This window comes from Photinus pyralis, unplaced genomic scaffold, assembly GCF_008802855.1.
Source record: "Photinus pyralis isolate 1611_PpyrPB1 unplaced genomic scaffold, Ppyr1.3 Ppyr1.4_LG10, whole genome shotgun sequence".
NCBI classification, from domain to species: domain Eukaryota; kingdom Metazoa; phylum Arthropoda; class Insecta; order Coleoptera; family Lampyridae; genus Photinus; species Photinus pyralis.
This window is the reverse complement of record NW_022170250.1, coordinates 5,322,016-5,328,043: the sequence shown is the minus strand read 5'-3', so window position 1 is coordinate 5,328,043 and position 6,028 is coordinate 5,322,016.

The window sequence follows — 6,028 nt, the reverse complement described above, 5'->3', positions numbered from 1 at the left end:
TCCGTTATGTCAAACTGGAGTAAATGCTTGGTAAATAACACTACATAATAACAGGCAAGCGCATTAGCGCCTAGTTCCCAACTAATGACAGAAGTATATTTCCATCCACTAACGTTGGCGATAGGCGTGTCCACTCGTTTATCCATATACTTCTCTTATATATATGATTAAAAGTCGGCCACTGTAGTAGGAGTTATTTTTCCACGCGCAGGTCGTATGTACTGCCTCTCTATTTACTTATATACAACTCTGTGCCGTGGATGCGGTATTACGGGTCCCCTCTCTTTCCTTGTCTAAGACATAAATACAATTTCAATCGAAATACAGTTCAACAAACGCCCAACGTACTTATTTGGTTTTAGCAATGGAGCAATTTACGACATCTACTGCAATGGTCAACACTCAACTGCAAGTGTACATAATCTAATCTACTATGAAATATGACACTTTCTATACAATGTGTAAAAGATAATTCGCTTAATTCCAAGAAATATGACAAAACAAAAGGCGTAAAAATTAGGAAAGAGGTTTTAATTTTGATATCTAGAAATTGAAATTATAAAGGCTCTCCGGTGTGAGTTGTTTCTTCAATTCTTCAACACGGAAGACAACTTGCATCTTGTTCTTACCAGACCACATGTGCTCTACAATCTAACCAGTAACCAGCAATGCAATTGCAAGGTAGATCGGCAACGATTGTACTTTTTTGCGTGTTTTAGCGCTGCTGCTATTGTTTTGCTTGTTCTCCGTAAGTCAGGAACCGCTTTTGCCGTGTTGAACTACTTTTACGGGAATGGTCCTAAACTTTTAACATGCGACAACCAATAGAGTTTATTAGTGGTTACGTCATAATAGCCCGCGAAATTCGAATTGCAGGACTTATTTGTTTTACTGTCGGAAATATTGACCCCTATCGCCCCATACCTTAAGTATCAATTTTAAATAGGGCCTCTTTACGGGCTTGTACTGACCTTATGCGCAGTCAATAAGCATGCCGACCCTCTTATATCGAAACACTGATTACTTAACTCTAAAACAGAGCAATAATCGTTAAATAAAATCCATTAATTGCGTTATAATTAAAAATTAAAGATATGTCTGTAATGAGTTCTAAGCAGGCACTGAGGGCGTTTTATGGGTAAGGAACACCAAAAGCAATAGCTGATTAAGATTATATTGAAGCTAATACCAATACCAATACGGCGCCCCTGCAGAGGGTCTTAAGTGGTTCTATACTACTCCGGCATTTACCTTACGAATTAGGAAAACTGCAGGAAAACCTAATTGGGAGTAGTCCTATAATGAACAAAGCCTACAGCTAACATCTAATGTATCGCACTTTTCAGCCCTCTCGAAACGGGGGTAAATACTACATACACCCTATGAGTAACCAAAATGGAATCGAGCCATTCCCCAGGTATTACAACACATACATCAGACAAAACTATGAGATATTAAATATGCCTCGCCAGGCGGTAGGATTACCCAGGCCCAGTGGGGTGCCTGTAGACATGAGCTAAAGTTGTTGGGTTTCGGAACGAGTGAAAATGTTAGTGTTAGGTTCACCAAGGTCCGTATAAACTTGAATAACTCGATCCCCTCTAAACAACCACACTTCCCTCTTGATTACTCACAGCTCAAATAAACAATTATAATAAAATGCAATGCAATAATCGAGAGTAACTAAAAAGCACGATACACAAATATGTACCCATGCAAATATGTCCAGCACAGATACAGCCTTTATAAGTTTGTGATACAGCCCTATCGACAATGAAACATGATTACCAATACCAACAAAGATTACACATTAGAGGTACAAGTGATTGAATTCAATCGTAGCCTACCGATTCAATTCAGTAAGTACATAAGTAAAGGGTTTACAATCTGCATTCAAGTTAAACACATTTATAGATTAATTGAATAAAGCAAATACATCACCTGATAAAAAAGCAAAAGCACACAGTAATGATTAAGGTATAACAAAATATTTCAAGATAAGCCGTACTTTACACTTAAGCCGGTTACAAGAAAAGGACCATGAACACAAATGTTAAATCGTATTTATTCGCTACCCCAAGCCACGCTGTAATTTGATCTGCTAACACCCCTAAAAACCACCCGAAAATCGCCCATTCCCTGCATTTCATGCATTTCTAGGAAAAACTGAACTGCAGGTGTTTGAAATGGTAAACACATGTGGTCTTCCAAGAAATTCCATCCGTCTCATCTTCGCTCTCTTCCCTTTTCTGTAATCCCACCAGATGTCGGTTGGCAGCTTGTGTAACTAACATGATGTATAGGATGCTTCGTATCGACAATCATATTCACAGAACGTTGCTAAGGTTGGGGCATCTCATGTCTACCATAGTTACACTTTACGGTTGGCAATACGGAATGATCATGATGACTTTGTTCTTGTGTTTACATCTTCCCAATTGCTAGACTTGGTCGTTTACTTGCCTATAAAGTTAAGTAATCAGTGTTTCGATATAAGAGGGTCGATATGCTTATTTAAAAGTGATACTTAAGGTATGAGGCGATAGGGGTCAATATCTTCGACAGTAAAACAGCCAAGTCCAGCATTTCGAATTTCCCGCACAAATTTGACGTCACACTAAAGAGTCTTATAAAGTCACTAGATATAGAAAGTACCGCAATCATCCGCCATTTTTGGGCAAATTTGCTGCCAACTTAAAAAAATTGACAAATAAAATCTGAATAGCTGTCATTTTTATAACCTAACTTCATAGTACTGTCATGTTTTATAAAAATATATACAGATATCTCCAAACAGGTGGAACAATCCCTAACATTAAAGTTACTAGAATCTGGTAACTTCCGCCATTTTTGGGCAAAAATCATGCGTTCTCTCTCTAACACACGAGCCCAATGGATTGCGGTACTTTCTATATTTAGTGACTTTAGAGTCTTAATACCATTTTACATGCGCATGCCTTTAGTGGCAAGTAAAACTTTTGAAAATGGGAAAGGCGAGGAGGGGGCAACCACACGTTTTACACATTCATGGTATTCTAATTAAAGGTCTCAACAAAAGGAACTGTTTTCTACGAACTATCGCTCTTTTTTCCGACACTGAAAAAATTAGAAATTACTACAAACGAATTTTTGAATTTTTTAAGAAATCTTTTTTGAACCTTTTTGAATCGATATTGAATTTTTTCAGTGTCATATTCAAAAAAACAGAATTTATTATGCCATTTTAGATTGAAATATACAGGGTATGCCATTTAAATAAAATTAAGTTAGATCGAATCACTTTTTTTACCCGATAGTACTGTATAATTATTTATTTTGAAAACGGCAGATTATTTATCAATAATTTTCAAGAATGTTTGTTTTGTTTCTGTTTTTACTAAGAATATATACGGTCATTCTGAAATTGAAAATTGTTTGATTTATCTCCGAATCTCTGAAGCAAAAATGTGCAAATTTTGATTTTACCATTGCAAGTTTGACCCAAAAAGAGCCCATAACTCCTATAAAAGTGTCGAAAATGGGACACGCTGTACATGAAACACTATGTAAAATTCCAAAAGGAAAATAAAAATGTATTTTCATTTAAAAAAAGTTGTTGGTTTTAACTTATTTTTGAGCATGTGCTCTTTTTAAACTTTAAAACTTAAAACGGTAAAATCAAAATTTTCGCTCGGGTAAGAAATGCAGGGAAAACCACAAAATTGTTAATTTCAAAATGATTATCGCGGCCCGTATTATAAAGCCATACAGCATACTTAACTATGTTGTCAGCTAACAGTGTTGTTAAGACATGTGATTGGATGTTTTTACAAACAATAACATCATTCTTAAGCCGGCCCGTGTGTCGCAGTTGAGTAGAAGCTGGAATACGATACTAAGGGTCCCAGGTTCAAATCCGGGTACGGGCATGGGTATATTTGTAAATGTGTAGTGGGTTAGGTTGGTAGAGCAGCCTTAGCTGAAACCCCGCCAACTCAGTACTAAAGACAACAAGTTAAAAAAGTAATTGTAAACGATTTACAAAAAGCGCATTTCCACTTATGCATTCATTTCTCATTTGTCAGATGTAACTTTTATTAAAATCGTAAAAATCCGGCCACAAATATGAAAGATAGCGTTATGTGCAATCCATTTTGAAGTCCTACTTCAATTTCAGTTTATAAGAAGAATTTCATTTCAATGCTTTCATAAATAAGAAAGTTGACACTGCGCATGCGCAAACCTAAATTTTGAAACTAACGTTAGATTTTCCTTTGTTTCAAGTGGCTATGTATCAAATTTCATTTAAATGCTTCCATAAAAAAGTTTACAATTCGGTTTATAATTAGTCGAGATGCGAAAAGGGCGCTGTGAATTTTGAATCGACTCGACTCAATTTTGGCATTGATTATTATAATGGTGAAAGCTATGGCCATATTGAATTTGAATCTGAAGTTAGACGACAATTTTAGGACCGTCTAGGACCTAGGCCATTGTTTAGCAGCAAACAGTGATTTAACTTTTTCTGTAATTATCTCTTTTTAACGCATTTTTTCCAAATTTATTTCTAAAACGGTGGCTTTTAATCTCACTTTGGCCGGCAGGCTAGCTGGATGGCAGCAAATGAGACCCCGTAGAAGATCGCTTGTAGAAAGATGAGGAGTATACTTGTACCTACCAAGCCGCATGATTACCAACTCTTTAGGGGCGGGGCTACATGATGTGGGGTCGGTGACATCCGGGCGACATCCCCGAGCGTGGTTTACTAATGTGGTGATTTTTCAGTTTTTCCTGCAGAAGAAGATAGGAAAAAGGTACGGGTACGAGTACCCATGCTAATTATCGGAAAGGTGGAACGCAAAAATAAAGTTGATTGAATAACTGATCAAAAGTGTAAAATGAATCAAATCACATCTACAATATACAAAGACTAATAATAATCCGAGTAATAAGTAACCCTTGAATTTGAATAAATGAAATCTGACGTTAATCCAATACAAAACTTGATAAGTAAGTTAAAGAATGGCTATCACAAGTAGCTTAAAAGCACCTTCAATCCTTTCCCCTGTGTAAAAGAATACATTCTTCTGGTCTCTTACATAAAGTACATACAAAATGCATCGTTAATTATCCGGATCCGGATATCCTCCAATTCGGTATGTATCTGAAGGTCCTAGATACGGTAACCTTAAACTAAAGTTGTAGTTCAAGATAAATGCCGCTAGGTATGTTTATCACTTCGGCATATACCTCTTGCAAGGGCGATAAGGTTAATTACACTCAAAAGAAGGCCGATTCGTACGCAAAGAATTGAATTCACTAATCAATCCAAATGAGTTAAAGCAAACAAATGAAAATTACTAACTGGCCAATCTCAAAAAAATTAAAATAGGAATAACCTTTACATTGAAAGAAAATAACGCCCAAATTCAAGAATCACTTTACTTGCACTACGCTACACACAGCTGAAGTCATTTCAATAACCCATTGTTTCTCAGTGTAAAAAAAACTGTTCGCAGAACCGATCGGTTATTTCTTTTTAGAATCGAAACCAGACCGGAACCGTTATAATTATTTTCGCTTAAATATAAACAGGACCGGAACCGATATTTCATTTAGGTCCGATTCCTGTAGTGTTCGTACCGGGTGACCCAATAAGACTGTTCCTCGGCCATATCTCGAGAACCATTCGTCATATGACTTAGGAGGAAAAAAACTTATTGGGTAAATCGGTCATGAAGATTAACTGGAAAATATTTTCAAGTTCTAAAAATGACCAACAGAGGGCGTAACTGCCATCTTAAATTTAAAAATTGCATTTTCTTTAAATTTCGCATAATAAACTAAACATTCTTTTTTCACATTTTTAAAGAGAACCTATCTATCATTTTTGTAAAAACAAAAACTCAGTTATTTTAAAAACAAAGATGGTGTGGGGCGTTCAATTGCTTTGGCAATAACCTGCTTTAACTTCTTAACCGTTTGACCGATTTTAACAAATTTGGTATGGTTGAAAAAGCATTCTTTGGGTGACAAGAATCAACCAAAA